Source organism: Malus sylvestris, chromosome 11, assembly GCF_916048215.2.
Source record: "Malus sylvestris chromosome 11, drMalSylv7.2, whole genome shotgun sequence".
Taxonomy (NCBI): Eukaryota; Viridiplantae; Streptophyta; class Magnoliopsida; order Rosales; family Rosaceae; genus Malus; species Malus sylvestris.
The window spans coordinates 24,610,512-24,629,001 of record NC_062270.1 but is presented as its reverse complement, the minus strand read 5'-3'; the positions used below and the strand labels follow the sequence as shown (position 1 = coordinate 24,629,001).

Here is an 18,490-nt window from a genome sequence, read left to right as displayed (position 1 = left end):
CAAAGTCACTTCTTCAAAGGGTGTCCACGACATAGTTGGGGTTAAGCCACTTAGCCATGGAGGTAAGTGATTGCACAACAAGGGATCTCTAACCTTCAAACCGTTTGAGGGAGAATACTCAATGATATGATTAAGAATCTCTGGCCAGAGTATGAATGAGATTTAGGAAGTTGTTCAAAATCACATTCAAGGTAATCATATAAGTAAGAGAATCACATTGGATAGTAGACATGAATAAACTATCAAACCAAACAATGTGGTCAAGAGTTTTGTATTAGAGAAAGACCGTATTGCATTGTAATCCTAAACTGAATAGGTTCTCCACCTCTTCTGATTAGCTTGGGTAGCCATGACATACTATTAGGTGTCACTTATGGTTTGTGGAAGCCCTAAAAGAGTATCATCACTAAAGGGAGAATTGAAAGTATGTTTCAATTCACAATCGATTTGAAGAGTTCTAATCGCCCATTGCCTTGCTAAAAGGAATCTAGTGGATCGTACACTGTGTAAGGCAGAGATTGAAGAAACAACAGAGATGAGTAAAGATAATTAAATGGTTTAATTATTTTTGGCTAGGATTAATTAATATGTTAATTAATCAAATGAATAAGTTCGTTTTTGCTTTTGAGTGATTATTGGACCTCAAGGCCCATTGTGCTTAGAACTGTCAAGCCCATTAACTTAAGTTGTATGACAACTTAAAGACTAAAGACTCAAAAGGGCCCAAACAACCCAAAGCCTTTAGAAGGCCGGCCATATTATGAATGAAAGGATTTTGGTTCTTTTTGTCACTTAAGTCAAGTGACTATATATAGGACTTTATAGCCAAAATTCATTAAGGTTCTCTCTTGAGGATATTGGAGAGAACAAAAGCTCTTCTTTTTCTCTAGGAGGCCGGCCCCTTGGAGGGGATTTACTAGTATGAATCATCCTCCAATGTCACTCATCTCTTCTTCAAGTCCCTCCTTGGTGTGGAAACTTAGAGGTTCCCTTTCTTGGGAACTTGGAAAATCCATTCAACCATCCTCCACCAAGAAATCCATGGAGCTAAGAAGTCAGGAATGAAGGCCATCTCTCTTGGGTGATTAGCCTTTGCTTATGCAAAGAGGATTCAATAAAGGTATAATATTTCTCAACTCACTTTGTTCTTTAGTTGAGTCTTGGTTCACCACAATTACTAGGCCTTGAATTTCATGGGTAAAGTTTTGTTTTTGAGTGCATACAAGCATGATTTAATTGTTAATTGCATGCATAGATGTTGCTTAAATGAATTAGTTTCACAAATAATTTCCTTCACTAATTAGATCAAATTTTGTGCCAACTCAAGCTTCGTCATTGAATGTCATTAAAAGTGCATCGAACAAGAGTCCACCTTGGTTGTGTTACAACAACAAATGAATGAGGCGTTGTACAAATCGGCCGAGTACAAATGCCAAATACATAGTTGAAAGTGGGAGTATGATAAACTGGCTCTAAAAGAGGAGGAAGATGTACATCGTAGATCAATCATTTAATCTGCGTTGAAGCAGCTCCAACAAGAGTGTGACTCTACTTTCAATGACCAGTTTGAGAAATTTCGTTTGTACTCCATCTTAACCCCAAGGGATATGATTGGGATGACATCGTCAGAGATGGTGGTGAGTACGAGGAGCATGAGTACTTAAAGGCGGCTCACAAGGCACCTAAAGATCCTTAGGCTGAAATTTGCCTTCTTATGTATTTACGACTTGTTATTTTATACATGTTGCGCATTTTTTTTAACTATATCGTAATTTCAAGCTTCCGTAAGTTATTCAAGTGTTATTTACATAAATGTTCATATGGTGTCACAAATATTCCTATACATTCATCACGAGTCATAGTTAGTGTATTACATTTTCCATCACTGTTGTGACACATATAAACATTCTAAAACAACCAACTATGACCACAAGGAAATACTAATTCATTCCCTTACAAACTTAACACATCTTGTATATAAAATGACTCGCCATAAATTACTTTTCAGACCCTGTTTAATGGGTCATTCAACATATATTCATAAAACTTTATAAAAAAATGATGGTTACTGTGTTTGGTTGGGATTAAATTACACACAAGGACACCATCTTCATTTGCCTCGGTAACATTACCGGTAACAGCGCTCGATGTGGCCAGTGTGTGTTCTTCGTGTTCGGTCGGGCAAGACCTTGACAACAAGAAACCAATCCAAAGTTGTTTTAAATATTACTACTACTAATATATTGTGAGGTAAAGCGTAAAGCAATAATTAATTTTGTTACATATATCTAGACGTGGACAATTCTTTTAGCCTTTGGTGCGATTCCGATATTGACTTCGCTTCCCTTTTGTACTTGTTTTTTATGCCACTTTTCTTTCCACTTGAATTGGATTGAGAACTCATAGCTCCCTCTTCACTCTCTTTTCATTCTCAAATAGGCCAATATGTGCCGAACAAGGAACTCCCCAAAACTTAATCTCTTTGCAGTTGGAATTAGCATAACCCATGATTGTATCAACCACCAATCTTTTTCATATTTGCCACCCTCGCAGTCTTCTTTAGTACTTTGTACACTGCCACATTATCATATCCTGACTTCTTCCTTAAGAAACAAATCACACTATTCAAGGACTCGATTAAACCAAATCAAGAATTCAATCAAAGAGTGCTTCTTATGCACATATTGCTTGAAAAATGAATGAGAACTCTTTGCACGTTGATTGCTCAACATTATGACTTAACAAAGATGCTTACAAAATGATGGAACCCAATTTACATGCAAGCCATATTTTGGAATCAAATTCACTCGCCTCCATGTGCGGGAGTTGATCACAAATCCGAGTAGACCTGAGCAACCTGTAAAACCATAAAAATGAGAAATCTCATTCGATAACAGTCAAGTCTGTTGATTTAGAGACAAACTGGTTCGTATTCAATGGTAGGATTTGACTTAAATATCGATCGTACCACAACCTTCACTCTCTTCCCAAATTCCCAAATCTCATTCAAAGAGCACTTTAATTTTATATTCGGCATTGTTAGCTTTCTTGTATTCAAGTAAAATCATGGTAGCCAGTTTTTCTGCTCACACTGTTGTTCACACTAGTCTTAACACTTCTCTTGAGCCCTCTATGGCTATATTTCATAGTATAATGGAAGAAGAAGCCTTCCCTGCAAGTCGTAGACATCTTCATAACAACTGTTGAGTTTGGTGGGAAGATTATAACAATGTAGCGAGCGACCTTCCTAATTCCAAGTATACCAACCATTCTTATACTAGAATCCACCCCTACTATCTCGATTTGGGGCTAAAGTTTCTGTAAAGTCTAGTTTTAAGTGTTTGGTTTTCCTTGTCAAATATTGTATTTGTGTACCACATGCTCAATTTAGTTTTAGATTACATTTTCTGATTATGGGACGCTGCTACTGGGATTAAACGTTCAAGGACGTGGTTTACCTCACTTCAAAGGTTTGTTTATGCATGTGCATCTCATATCTCTATTTGTGTTGCATTTTGTCTAGTTTAATTATTTAGTCAGTTTTGCGCGCATACTTCCAGCTGTCTTGGAACACAAATTAAGACAACCCACATGGGCTGATTGACACCTTTCTGTTGGTAGTCAGTTGCTGGCCATTGATCTGCCTATATCTATTTTGCAACCGACAAATGTCTTTAGGATAAAATGGCTGATGGAAAATCTAATTTTCTTGGGTATATTTGTTCTATAGGGTTTTACTTTTGAACTTGGGAGGGGGGGGAGGGGGGGAAGGTTTAGAATTTATTTTGAGAGAGAGAGAGTTGCCTTAAAGGCTTTGAGCTTGCATCTTCTCCATTTATGAAGCCCTAATTGCCAAACCTTCTTCATGCATTAAACACCCAATCATTGTATATTAGGGTTGCATTATTTTAGGTTTTGCATTAATGTTTTTGTATGGTTTTTAAGCCTTGAATCTGATTTTAGACCAAGCTTTTGGATTTAAGTTAGATTCTTCCTTCAACTGTTTGAATGGAGAATTTGACTGGTCATTTGAATCTAGATTTTATATGTAAATCATAAAATAATATCATATCATTGATTGGGTTGATCTCAGTGCCATAAGGTGATGAGCTCATAAGGAGCTGCCACTTCGTGAAGACAGAAGGAGTCCATCTCGTGTAAGGCAAGGTTGCACAAAGGTAAAGTTGCTTCGTAGATAAGGATCTAGGAATTGAGATTGTGTGATCTTTGTATGAACCTTTGTTTACACTAATGGATTGGACTTAGTGGAGAGTGCTCGATTTTTTAACGCATAGGTGGGTTTCTCTAGCCAAAAATATCTTGTGTTCAAGTTATTTTTATGGTGTCTCACATCCCACATACGCATACCTGATACATATATCCTTGGAACATTTAAATGGTATGTGCTCACTATCATGCTCACTTGACACACAAATAACTTGCAATGAACTACAGCCTTGCTGACTAGGATAGTTTTTGGGAATTGAAATTGGTATTTGAGTCTTCGATTTATTGACTAATAAATCTATCTTAGTTGATTAACGGGCTTGACTAGTTAGTCCATCGGATTATAATTTTTATATACAAAATATTTCACTTGGTACCAATTCAATTGGTATTAGAGCCTTGCTCTAGATATACATAGAGTGATCTCTAGGATTTGCTGGCATTCGGTGGAATCTCACCATGGACCGTGATCTTGTCAGTGGCTTGTGTAATACACCTCCATTCTTTGATGGTAGAAATTATGTTGCTTGGAAAGAGAAGTTTCGAATATTCCTTGTGGTTTAAGATCTTATAGCTGTTAATTATTTCACTCTTGAGTGTAAGGCTCCATCAAGTGAGTAAAGGGAGAGTATGTGATTAAGCCAAAGGGTGAATGGTCTCAAGGAGAAATTGCTCCGACTGCTAATAGGAAAGCAAAAAATGCTATTGTTTCTGCCAATTCACCTAATCAGTTTGCTCATATTCACTATTGCATAATTGCCAAGCAAGCTTGGGACAAACTTCGAATTCTTCATGAGGGTGATAAACAAGTGAGAGATTTAAAGCTCCAAATGACCCTTTCAAAATTTGAGCATTTGGGAATGCTCGAGTCTGAGGCTTTCTCTGTCTTCTTTGAGAAAGTTGAAATGTTAACAAATGAAGCTTTTTAGGGTTAGAGAAGCCTATTGATGAAATAATAGTTGTTCAAAAGATTTTGAGATGCTTGCCCAAGAGATTTCAAGCAAAGAAGGCTTCCATTCAAGAGTTTCTGGACCTAAATGAGACCATGCTTGGAAAATTGGTTAGGAAACTCATTACCTATGAGATGGAGCTTGACATGGATGAAAGTGACTCCAAGAAGTGAAAAGAAGTAGCCTTTAAAAGTGTTGAGAACTGTGAGGGTGTTAGTGATGTGCGTAGACATGCCTCATAAGATGATCTTGCCCTATTCGTCAAACAATTCAGAAGAATTCTAAAAAACAAAGGACATGATTCTAAATGGTTTAGTGAGTCATCAAATAGTCGGGAAAAACAATGTATTGGAGTTAAGCATAAGGTGGAGAAGATGACTTATGATGGATTGTGCATTAAGTATGATAGACTATTTGATGAAACTTGCTCTTCAAAAGTAAAGAAGATTGAACTAACTAAGAACGCTGTTAAGTTATAGAAGGAAAACAAGTCTCTTCGTCTAGTAAGAATTGAACTAGATGAAAATATTGGTTATTTTGAGGCCCATGTTGAAGAGCTGAATGAGAAGGCTCATAATTGGAATAATAAAGTTGAAGATAATGATGTCATCACTACTCTTGAAGCTCATGTTAAAAACTTGCTAGAATCTCAAGAAAACTTAACGAATCAAATTCATGTGTTGAATGCAAATACCATGATGTATCATGAGGTTAACAGAAAATAGCTACTTGAGCTGAATGAGGCAAATGATAAAGTTATTCACCTTGTTGGAGATATGCCTTGAAAGTCAATCTTTGGAAGAAACCATTTAGGACAATGTCTGTATGTATAGATAACTCTAATACAGCAAAAGGCAAAGTCACTCATTAGGACTATCTCAATAAACAATAGATGTCCAAAATAGTGAATCCATGGACAACAGATCGATGGAAGAAGTAATCTAATGATGTTAGACTGCAGAGACCTTCTTCACATAACCACAATGTCCAAAAGGTTCCTGGTCATAGGATTGTTAGGGGGACACTGAGAATACATAGATCAGTACATACTATGTTCCCTTCAAATGGAAGGATGGAAAGTCTCATGCCATTCGTGTAGTGACACTAAGACAAGTATGTAGGTGCTCATTAAGGGAATGAGTTCACTGAACACAATCAAACGAGAGTACTTGCATGAAGGTCTACTCACATGTCAAGCAAGTAACTCGACTGGTTGGAATAATGTAAGTAATCCTTTGACCTGAGACATCATAGTTGTCTTGGGGATACGTTGTTGATCATTTGATAATGAGACGTGACCACATCTCATCTTGGATGTGTTCTATGCATTGTTGGGGTCAGTGATTTATTCTCAGAGGCATGTGAATGATCAACAAGGGATCTCTAATCCTCGTTAAGAGAGGAAGAATACTCTAAGATATGATTCGGGAATCTTCAGCCGAAGTATCGAGCGTAATGATGGAAGACATTCCTATATGACTCAATTGAATCTTATAACTTGGTATAATCACATTAAGGGTTTGACATTAAGTATCCATACCTTAGTAATGTGATTGTGTGTATTGTATTAGAGAATGATCGAATTACATTGTAATTCCAACTGAATGAGTTCTCCAACCAAATTATACATTAGCTTGGGTAGCCATGATATATGGTTAGATGTCACTCATGGCTTGTAGGTTCTTCTAGATGATTAAATAAGTAGTCATCAAAGAAGAAGGAGAATTAAAAGTAAGTTTTAATTCACTAAGCGATTGGATAAATACTAATCAATTGGATTGATACCAATCACCTCACTGCCTCGCAAATTAGAACCTAAAATGATTGTACACCAATACACTCTTGTGGTTAGACAACTAAAGGATGATGGAATTAATTAATTGGATTAATTAAGTGTTATGATTAATTAGAAAGTCTCATAGAAGCGATAAAAGATCGTTTCGGGATTAAAGAAAATTTTGGTTTCATTCGGGCCTATTGGGCCCAAACCCATTAGGTCTTTTTATTCAAGCATAGAATGACTTGAGATGACAAAAGCCCAAAGTCCAAACCCACACTAAGGGGCTGGAGGGGCTGGCCATTGCTAAAGAAAGAAGAGAGAGAAGTAGTCAATTGGTTGACTCACTTCTTTGACATTTATAAAGGGAGTTTAATGAAAAGGTTTCATTAGGGCTTTTTGTGTGAATTTTTCAACAAGAGAAAAGTAAGTCTCTCTCTCTGTGCATACATACATAGCCGGCCACTAAAAGGAGATATAGCTAATCATCTCTTCTCCTTTTGGTTATTCCAACGTCCATCTCACTACACTAGTGGGTGTGGATCTTTAGAGGTCTTCTACTTTGGAGACTAGAGGAGAATCAAAGGAGTTCCAAATCTATCAAGGTGGAGGAGTCAAGGAGGGAGGCTAAACTCAAGGAGTTCCAAGAACAAAGAGCTTGGAGGTGGTCCATCCTTGGTCCAAAGTCTAGATCAAAAGGTATAAAACTCAACCTTCACTTTGTTCTTCAATATTGTGTTAGATGCATCATACATGAACCTATGCTTCTTGAAAGGGATTTGCATAACTATAGCTTTGATAATTTGTGATAATATTCTTCCGTTGCTTATGTATATAAATTTGGAATTGTATATGTATGCTAGTCACTAGAAATCCCACTATAAATCTCATTATTTCCCTTCACGCCTTACTATTGGGGCTGAAAAAATTGACAACATGCTGAGTATTTGAAAACTACATGGTGACAAAAGTGGTCTTGGTTTTGTAGAAAGTGGCTTAAGTTCTATCCCTACCAAAACAAAATTTGTGAGAGAATCTAGGCTTGTATCTCAAAACGTCAAACCATGTCCAAAGACAAAATCTATTCATACGTGTCGTCACTATGGTGAAGTTGGGCACATTCGTCCAAAATGTAGAAAATTGTACTCTAGAAAAACCAATTTGCTGAAGAATTAGGTGCATCGTCTAGTCATTGAAGTCAACAAAATTGCTCAGCTTCTTGTTTATCAGGGAATATTAACCAAAGTTCGAAGTGGGTTTATAAGGACTCAAACATGTGCCTTGCTGTTCTAAATGCTCTATTTGCTACCAAACCAAATGTGTGATATTTTGATAGTGGGTGATCTCGTCACATAACTGGAGACAAGGAGGGTTTCTTATCTCTTGCTTATTTTATTAGCGGTGGTGTTGTGTTTGTGGTGGAGACAAGTCTCAGATCATAGGAAAATGTGATGTCAAGATCCCTGGATTACCTAAGCTTGAAAATGTTAGCTATGTTGATAGGTTGAAGTCAAATGTCATTAGCATTAGCCAGTTGTGTGATGATGTGGCTGATGAAGTGTGTTTCTCAAAAAGAGGGTGTCAGATTGTGGATGAACATGGAAACAACTTGCTTGTAATTCCGAGATCTAAAGACAATTGCTACATTCTTGATGTCTCTAAGGTTGCTGAATACTCCATGTGCCACGAAGCTATTGATGAACTAGTGCATTGTCGCATAAGAGACTTGGGCATATAAACTTCAAGGTCCTCAAGAAGTTGTCCAAATGAGGCTGTGAGAAGGCTGCTACCTCCTTCTGTTTCTGGCTTCTATGTTTGTAGATCATGTCAATTGGGAAAGCAATCTATGGTGGTACATAAGAAAGTGATTGACGTTGGAATAACTAAGCCTCTTCAATTGATTTATATGAATCTTGTTGGACCAATTCAGACCTTATGTCTTGATGGAAAGAAGTACATCTTGGTGATTGTGGATGACTACTCTAGATTCACTTGGGTATGCTTTTTAAGGGAGAAATCTGATACCTTTTAATAATTCCTCATTGTGTACAAAGTAATGTTGAATGAATCTCTATCTAGCCGTCCTACTCTAGTTAGAATTAGAACTAATCATGGAACTAAATTTGAGAATGCTCAATTTGATGATTTTTGTTCAACCAATGACATTAAGCATGAGTTTTATGCTCTAATCACCCCTCAACAAAATGGTGTAGTGGAAAGGAAAAAATGTGTTTTTATAGAGATGACTAAGGTTCTACTAAGTAGCAAAAACTTGGCAAAACACTTTACGGTCGAAGCTATGAACACTACTTGCTACATCTCAAATATAGTATTTATCAGACTTGGCACTAATGTGACACGTTATGAACTCTAGAGGGAGAAGCCAATGGTGAAGTATTTCAAAGTCTTTGGGAATGTGTGCTACATTCTACGTGATTGAGAGCATCTTGCAAAGTTTGATACTAAGAGTGATGAAGAAATCTTCTTGGGGTACTCCAACACAAGTCGGGATTATAAGGTTTACAATCTGAGAACAAAAACCATCATGGAGTTCATAAATGTCAAGATTAATGACACTTATGTCCCTCCCTCCTTGGCAAATGAAAATGATGATGTGTTATTTCCCTCTTTTAAGGATAATAGTGATGCTGAATATGTTGCTGCTGGAAGCTGTTGCACACAATTAATGTGGATGAAGCAAATGCTCACTGATTATGGTATCTCTCAATCCACCTTTCTTGTTTATTGTGACAATATGAGTGCTTTTGATATTTCCAAGAACCCTATCCAACATTCAACAACCAAAAGTATTGATATAAGGCATCATTTCATTAGAAATCTTGTGGAAGGTAAAATTCTTACCTTAACCTTTTGTGCCAACTGAAAAACAACTAACTGACATATTCACTAAAGCCCTAGATAATTGAAGGTATGAAGATCTTGTACGGTCTATTAGTCTTTGTGATATCATTTGAATAGGTTGTATAGCCTTGCTTCCAAAAGTTGAATATTTTTTCTAGTCACTATGCATGTTTTTGTATAGTCAGTTATCTCATCATATAACCTCATTTTGCTCTTCGTATGCATCTCTTATCTATCATACATTGTTAGCAATATATGGATTAGCCTTGGATACTCCTTCACTTTGATGTCAAAGGTTCTCCCAATTCTCTCAGATTGGGCTTTGAAAAATCATTTTTTCCAATCATCCAAATCTAATGGTATTTTTGAATTTAATGTTGCTTTGGTCATAAATGAGTGGTACTAACTTTTCTTACTCTATAATCTAGACCATATGCCAATTCTCTTCTTTTTGTCCTCTCCCCGAATCAAAACAAAAATTCAAATAGCAGAGTCTCTTGTGAAATGGGTGTCTTCAAAAGAAAGTATATATTATCAAATGGGAAAATCCCTTCATTTTGGCCTTCCATGCAATGTCATGTGTAGTGCTTCAAGTTCCCCTTCTATAGGTCATGTATCAAATTCTCTTAAAATATTAATGGTGATCCATCAAAATTTCACCTTCATTTAAATGACGTTGACATTTCTCAAATTGGTGCCTCACTCAAAGTTCCACCCCAAAGTTGGCTTTTCCTTCAAGGCTTATGTCTTGCTTTTTGCGAGTCTTGTCTATTGTCCATATGATGTAGGAAGTGTTGTCTCTTAAGATCAATGAATTATTAAAAGCTTGGTTAACTTTGAAAATGCTTTTGAGATTAAATTCTTTGTTCTATGATTTCAAGATGGCTGTCACCAATCTTATCCCCTTACCTTGACACACCACAGTTGCATCACGAGCAAGAGTTCATCTCTATATTATTGTCTTTGTATGTCCTTGAAGAATTGTCTTTTGAGAATTGCATTGCATATTGTTTTGTCAAACACTTGTCATATCAATATCTCTTGGAAGCATTGATATTCAAACTACTTTCTATTATCCCTTTCGTGGCTTGTATTTTAGCTATAGTTTATTGGTGCAAAGATTTAACTGTTATTTTGATCTCTATCATCTTAATGAGTTGTCTTCAGTTGTTTGGGTACATTTGTCTATGTCTTTGCTCAAATTTATGTTTCAATGGTCATCTCTTCTTTCTATTGAGTCACTATCCGTAAACAGATAAATGAAGTTATAAGTTAGAATTATGGGGGAGTGTGTTTTCATGAATCACATCAATTTTGGGGAAGTTACCATTATGGGGGAGTTAATTCACAACACATGCATCTTTTTGTGCTGACTTGTTGCTACACATTGCTTGGGCTTATACGTATGATTTATTGCAAATTCTTTATCTGCTGTGCTCTTATTGTTCTTGTCTTGTGTATTTGCAACAAATTTGACAATTTTGTGTGTTTTTCCACCTTGTCTTTGCCTTGCCATGACAAAATGGGGGAGAAAAATTTCATTGTGTTTCATACCTTGCAAGCCTTTTGTTACCCATGATAAATTTCACTTGTTCTTGCCAAGAGTTGTTCATGTGCAGGTTCATATACAGGATTCATTCCTTGGCTCTTCTCTTAAGTGTGTGTGAGTGAAATTAGTTCTAGGCTTAGAGTGTTTTGTCAAGGAAAGCCAAATGGGGGAGTTGTAAAGTCTAGTTTTAAGTGGTTGGCTTTCCTTGTCAAATATTGTATTTATGTACCACATGTTCAATTTAGTTTTAGACTACATTCTTTGATTATGAGATGCTGCTACTGGGATTAAATGTTCAAGGATGTGGCTCACCTCACTTTAAAGGTTTGATTATGCATGTGCATCTCATATGTCTATTTGTGTTGCATTCTGTCTAGTTTAATTGTCTAGTCAGTTTTGCGAATTGACTTCCAGCCGTCTAGGCATACAAATTAAGAGAGCTTACATGGGCTGACTGACACCTTTCTGCTGGTAGTCAGTTTCTGGCCATTGATCTGCCTAGATTTCTTTTGCAATAGACAAGTGTCTTTAGGACAAGTTGGCTGATGGAAAATTTGATTTCCTTAGGCATATTTGTTTTCTAGGGTTTTTTAGTTTTGAACTTGGGGGTTTGTAATTGATTTTGAGAGAGAGAGTGATAGAGTTCCTTATAGGCTTTGAGCTTGCAACTTCTCCATATATGTAACCTTAACTGCCAAACCTTCTTCATGCATTAAACAACCAATCATTGTATATTAGAGTTGCATTGTTTTAAGGTTTTTCATTAAAGTCTTGGTCTGGTTTTTAAGCATTAAATCTAGTTTTAGACCAAACTTTTGGACTCAAGTTAGATTCTTCCTCCACCGGTTTGACTGGAGAATCTGAATGGTCATTTGAATCCAGTTTTTATATGCATATCATAAAAACATATCATATTATTGATCGTGTTGATCTTAGTGCCACAAGGTGATGAGCTTAGGAGGAGCTAACACTTCAAGAAGACCAAAGAAGTCCATCTCGTGTAAGGCAAGGTTGCACAAAGGTAAAACTGCTTCGTTGATAGGGATCTAGGAATTAAGCTTGTGTGATCCTTGTATGAACCTTTGTTTACACTCATGGATTGGACTCAATGGAGAGTCCCCGGTTTTTTAACCCAAAGGTGGGTTTTCCGGCCAAAAATATCTTGTGTTCAAGTTATTTTTATTGTGTCTCACATCCCACATACACATACATGATACATATTATGTTGAACATTTAAATAGTATATGCTCACTATCATGCTTATTTGACACATTAATAACTTGCAACGAACTACAACTTTGCTGACTAGGATAGTTTTTTGGAATTGAAATTGAGATTTAAATCTTCAATTTATTGACTAACAAATCTATCTTAGTTGAGTAGCGAGCTTGACTAGTCAATCCAGCGGATTATAATTATTATATACAGGATATTTCACCGATACCAATTTCAATTTCTTTTTCGCCTTTGTGGAAGGAAATCCTAGTGTATTACAAAATCGGCCTTTGCAATCTCACCTCATCCTCAGTGTACATCGTCACTGGTTTTGAGTGCCTGAATGAATGGCACAAGGCCAAACTAGGCTTCCTTGAGTTCTTTCTTCTTTATGCTTTTCAGAAGAGCGCAAATACTTGGTACTACTTTCAAACTCGGCCTGCTCTTCGGTGGCCCACCTATATTACCTAGTTGCCTGGTCAAGATAATACTACAAGGATATTCTTCTAGTGAAGGGGGATTGGGAAAGAGATATCTGGACAGAGAGTTCCCTCTAAGCCTGAAAGCAATGTTAAATAGGGAATTGAGATCCATTACCTCAAACCATGCCACCCCAAACTTATCAACAAAGCTTTCCAGTTTATTCATATCACATATCGAGTTGGAAATAGATTTGCATGACAGAGAGAGGAAAAGCTCACAAAGAGGTTGATAGGGATTTTACCACACATGCAAAAGGGTCAAAAACTCCTATATTACTTGCAAGAATGACAAGGTTATTGTAGTATAGACGGATCTCGCAAGGTCGTTGTCCACAGGGATTATTAAATAATTCGAAACAAACCAAATTCCAATTAATTATTGTAAAATAGAAATTGAGATGATTGATTTTATAACCTACTTAAATTAAAAAAAAACGAATTTAATTAATAAAAGTAAACTAATCTGCAGTATTAAAGATGAAAGAAAAGGAAAAGTTTTTGAGAAATCAAATTAAGAAAGCACTAGGGTTCCACCATTACCTAGCAATCCTATGAACTTATACCAATTACTTATGATCTACACATGCCACTTTGAAGGTTAGGTTTTCCTAATTCATATTCTACTTGGAACCTCCAACATAGAACGTATATCTAACATGCAACTCGTCTGAACGTTCGGATCAAATCTGAACATGAGAGACTCATTATGCTTTATGAAAACCCGTTGAAAAACCATGCAACCCGTAAGACGTGGCGTTCATCTTATTATTAATCACATGAAGCCAGGGTCAATTTTAGGGCACCTTTCGACCAAAATTGCATCAAATTACTTTTCTAAAGGTCCTAATGGTGATCAGGCATTAAGACAATTATATAGTTTTAATCACGGTGATTAATAATTCAAAGTGTGCATGCAATCAATCATAAGCAATTAAATAAAAATCACATATTCATGCTAAAGCTCAAGGCTTCGCCCTAGCAAAAGGAATTAAAACACCTTAAAGTAGAAAATCTCCAAGAACCCTAGCAATTACTCTCTGTCTCCATAGTTGCATAAAAGGAAGCGTAAAAAAACTGTAGAGGGTAAAGCAATATATGTTGCTATGCCCTTGCACAAACCCTAAAAACCAGGTCCTATATTCCAACTAGGAAACTAAGATAACTAAAATAAAATAGGAAGCATAACCCTAAATTAAATGGTAAAATTCGCCTAAAATCTGAACAGCCACGTTTTGGACCTTTAGGCTACTCCAAAACTGGCCCAATATAGATGGATTTGATGTTTGAAATATTCTAAACACTTCTCCAGAAGGCCACAAACCCATCAGAGGTCATCTCGGGCTCCAAAAATACAATTTAAGCCCAAAAACGTCATTTTCCAGCACTGCACACGACTTCTTTATTCCATCGCCAGAAAATAACCGCATGGTAGAAAAATCCCAAAGTTTGATACGAAGAAACCAAGAAAAACACGAACGTCCTCCAATTTGAATCACTCGTTCGTTTGATCACGTTTTGCTCCAGAGGAAGTTGAATGTCCTGTATTGAAAATATAAATCAAAGTATCAAAATTCTACAAAAAATAGTTACCAAAACATACTAAGAATATGGTAAAATATATATTATGAAATTGACTCATCAAAATACCCCCAAACTTAGCTTTTTGCTTTTCCCCAAGCAAAACAAAACTAGAAAACAAAAATAAAAGCTAACAAACAAAAAACTTCACTAAAACTAACTGACAAAAATTTCCACCTTCAAAGTTGCAATCCATAGAACACGTTAAAAATTAGAATATCTTTTCAAAAGTTCCAACCAATCCCACCACAAAGTCTAAGCCATTTAGAATCAATTAGAAAAGAATTCACAAACTTACTTTGGTGTAAAGTGAACCAACATAGTTAAGGAGGCTTGACTAAAACCCTTACCTCTTGTCCTTCTTTATTTCACAAATACTAACTTTAAATATAACTATTTTGATTTTTCTTTTTCTTTTTGATTTTTTTTTTCATATATAATTATTTATTTATTTATTTTTGTAGTAACGATGGTGGTTGTGCAATGTCTGTTCACTTAAGCTTTCGATCTAAACCATATAGCGAGCTTTAGGTCATTGACTCCCAAACCACAAGGGCTTTAGGGCACTAGGTGTAGAATACCCCTAAGGACTTATTAACCCGAGTTGAAAAGGCTACGAAACCAACTAGCTGCCTTGCCCCATGCTAAAACTCTACCGTTTGACGCGACAATCACTACTGATTAGGCAGGACTGGCCCGGTTACTAGGCAAAGCCTCGAGTGGAATAATTATTACTTTATAACACATACTAACTTTATTTTATATATAACAAAAATTAAAATGCACTTAGACAAAAAGTAAGTGTTTCAATCTCACTCCCCATATACCATGTTGGTGTGAATGTGCAAATTTTCAAAGTATAACTTATGAATTAGTGTCTAAGTAACGATAAATAGAAAAGACTCTAATGTGGGATTAACCTTCACCATGTCCATTTGTTATAACGTTTAAAATAATCTATGAATATTAACTTAAAAAGAATAAAATTTGTTAACTTGACACAAAAATTAAAAACCTAAAATGTTATTTCCCGCCCCCAAACTTATTTCACACTTTGTCCTCAAGGTGTGGAAAGAAAATATAAGATAGCATGAAAGGAAATGCGGATAAAAAAGAAAAACTAAATAAACAAGAAAAGAAAAACTGAAAATAAAAAGAAAGAAAGAAAAAAAATATACAAAGACAAAAGATAAAAGAAAAATAAGACCTGATGTGTAGCAGACAATGGATGCCTTGAAAAATTTGGATTGGCCGTGGAAATTCACACGCATGCCTACACATGTCCACCATAAACCCTAGCAGCTAGTGAACTAACATTGGATTCTCTTCCACTAGCCTCGAGCCTAGAGCCAAATGGCTCCATTCTGCTTCATTTCAAAACCCTCACTCGGCAGATAAGGGAAGCTCTAGATTTGCACACGTGTCGTGTATCTGACTAGGGAGTTCCTTAGGATTCTAAAATAAAGACTAAAATATGCTCCATTTCTGAGTGCGGTATTATAAACCCAAAACCCTTCTCCCATATGTTGCAGCTTTCTCTCTCTTTTCTTTTAGACCCATTTCTCTCCAAAATGAAAAATAGCTCTCATTCGCTCACATTTTTCTCTCATTTCCTCACACCTCTTCACCCTTTGCCACTCAACCACACACACGTGCGGGACCTTCTCTCACACAGCAACACAACCACATGCACTCTCCTCTATAAGAACCCCAAAACCAACGCCGCTGCCATGGAAATGGTAGCACATTTGAAGCTTAAATATGCTCACAAAGGTAATCTTCGTCCCTGTCTTTGTTGAATATGTGCGCAGTTGATGATTTTTTTTTTGTACGGAAAAGAAGAACATTAACTCATGCTGATCTACTTCCTTTGCGAGGATGTGGAGTTGCAGTCGAAACACAAAGAAAATGAAGAACAACATTCAAACAGCTCAGATCCGAGACAGAAAGAATAAAATTACTAGTCTCCATAACTGATCTCTCGATGCATGTAATTATAATGGTATGGTATGTGTGCAGAACACTCGGATCCATGACATAACCGAGAGAAAAGCCTTGATCTATCAATTTGGAAGGTATAACCACTCAACCCTGCAAAAATTATGACTTTCACAATATTGTGTGTTTTAGGTGGTACATAACCTGGATCATAAGAGTCATATTGTCTGTAATCTTTCTGTTGTGAGCTGTGCAGGATGGCAATCTGACCTCGAAACAAAGGTGGAAGACAGGAACAACTCGGACATCTCAGATTCGACTCCCATATGAAGGTAAAACGAATCCTGGGATGTATTTGGGTTCCGATCTATAAAGAGTATGTTTTATGTCCCTGCATTGTCTGAGGGAAAGAAAAGGAATACACCAGCTTCAATGGACCGCACTATACTGTTATGTTAGAATCACTTTTTTGGAATCCACAAGCTTCTTTTTCTTTGTACAAACGTCCTTAAAAATCTTAGCATAAGATGGAATGTTCTTGATTGCATCAATTAATGGAAGATTAATTTGAACTTTAGCCAAAGACTTCATAAAATCTGTCAACTGTTGATCTTTAGCTTTAGGCTTCAACCTTTCAGGGTAAGGCATTGGAGGCACATAAACACGTTCTGCAGTTTTTGTGGTTGCTTCTGCAATATTTTTGGATCTGTTTTGTGGCTGCCCAGAATCTATAGAAATTGTAGAATCTGCATAAGTATCAGATTTTGCAAATTTTTTCGAATCTGTTTGTGGCTGTGGCACTGCCTTCGAATTTCCAGCGCCATTTTCATGTCTGTTGTCATAACTTTTGCTAGACCATAAAGTCCGTACAGCGTTGCATTATTCTCGTCCTCTTGGATTAGGTACTGTTTGACTAGTAAATGTACCCGGATCTCTTTCTGAAACTTGCAATGCAATCTGCTCAATTTGTTTTTCCATATTTTTCATTGATGCATGTAGATTTTGGATTTCCTGACTGGTAGTATTGGCTAATTTTTCAATTGCAATCTCCCAAGCAGCCTTAGGTACAGCAGGTTGCTGTACCTGTTGTTGAAATTGTGGTTTAGCATGCTGATCTCTATCCCACCTTAAATTAGGATGATCTCTCTAACCCAGGTTGTAGAAATTTGAATATGGGTCATTTCAGGGACACTGAAAATTATTAAATGCATTAACCTACTCTGCTGTAAGCTCCGCAAAATTATTAAATGCAAATGTTGCAGGCAGCTTGTAAGGGCTACTGTACAGCAACTTGTGAACCTGGAATTCTTTTTAATAACATGTCAAATTTTGCATCAAGCCTTTTCTCCATTTTTTCAATTTGTGCTGTAACATAAGGAGAGCCGTTAGACATCTAAAAAACTAACCTAGTTTGCGGCTGCTCAACTGCCCATTGTTGTGTATCTGGTGCCATTTTTTTTTACAAATAACAAACAAACCTCTTATGCATTTTTATCTTTTGTATGAACTTTCGCATGAAGCATTGATCAGTACTATTAATACCAGAATGTGGACATTTTCTAATCAACCCTTTGAACCGCTCCCATACCTCATGAAACTCTTCATTTGGTTTTTTGGCAAAAGATAAAATCTGAGTTCTCATGTCAAGAGTCTTTGAAGTTGGGTAGTATTTGTTTAAAAAAATTTCACTGAGTTGAGCCTAAGTGCTAATGTTTCCAGATGGAAATGTGAGGAGCCATCTCCTTGCTTGATCTTTCAAAGTGTAAGGAAATAAACGGAGCTTTTATAGATTCAGTTGAAAATCCTCTTACCAAAATATTCTTACATCCCATTAAAAATTCTGCAATGTGCATGTTAGGATCGTCGGTTGAGTACCCATGAAATGTAGTTAGAATATTCAACATGTGCTGCT

The 18,490-nt window shown here is 36.4% G+C and overlaps 1 non-coding gene across 1 annotated transcript; it reads left to right on the top strand.

Annotated features, from left to right (window-relative positions):
* Window positions 1-18,118: 18,118 nt before the first annotated feature.
* On the top strand, window positions 18,119-18,223 carry LOC126591664 (small nucleolar RNA R71). The gene has a single exon (XR_007612478.1). It is a non-coding gene; the product is annotated as a small nucleolar RNA R71 (small nucleolar RNA).
* The last annotated feature ends 267 nt before the right edge of the window (window positions 18,224-18,490 follow it).